At 61.9% G+C, this 320-nt stretch overlaps 1 protein-coding gene across 1 annotated transcript in view; it reads left to right on the top strand.

The window, feature by feature from the left end:
* The first annotated feature begins 179 nt into the window (after positions 1–179).
* Positions 180–320, top strand: part of GRTP1 (growth hormone regulated TBC protein 1) — a 16,709-nt gene continuing 16,568 nt past the window's right edge. The window contains exon 1 of the mRNA XM_077753945.1: positions 180–259. The gene's annotated coding sequence lies outside the window, so the exon portion shown is untranslated. The remainder of the gene's footprint in view (positions 260–320) is intronic.

The raw sequence follows: 320 nt of genomic DNA, 5'->3' as shown, positions 1-320 counted from the left end.
CGCCCCGCCGCCCCCACGCGCGCTCGCGGCCTCGTCCCCGCGGGGACTCAGTGCGCGCGCGAAACTTTATCTAGGGCTCACAGGCTCCTCGTGTTCTCGTGTTGTAGGGTTGATCCCTACGGGTTTGAAAGGCCTGAGGACTTTGACTATGCAGCTTATGAAGAGTTTTTCTCCGCCTATCTGGTGACGCTCACTAGAAGAGCAATAAAATGGTCCAAACTTCTGAAGGGGGGCGGTGGTGTGCAGAAGAGCCGCACAGGTGAGTCGCAGCCGGGCTCCGACGCTGGGAGAGGCCGCGCCTGGGCAGCGCGGCCTCTAAG

This window comes from Crocuta crocuta, unplaced genomic scaffold (genome assembly GCF_008692635.1).
Source record: "Crocuta crocuta isolate KB4526 unplaced genomic scaffold, BGI_CrCroc_1.0 scaffold31, whole genome shotgun sequence".
NCBI lineage: Eukaryota > Metazoa > Chordata > Mammalia > Carnivora > Hyaenidae > Crocuta > Crocuta crocuta.
Note: the sequence above shows the minus strand (reverse complement) of the source record. Positions and strands in the feature narration are given on the sequence as shown.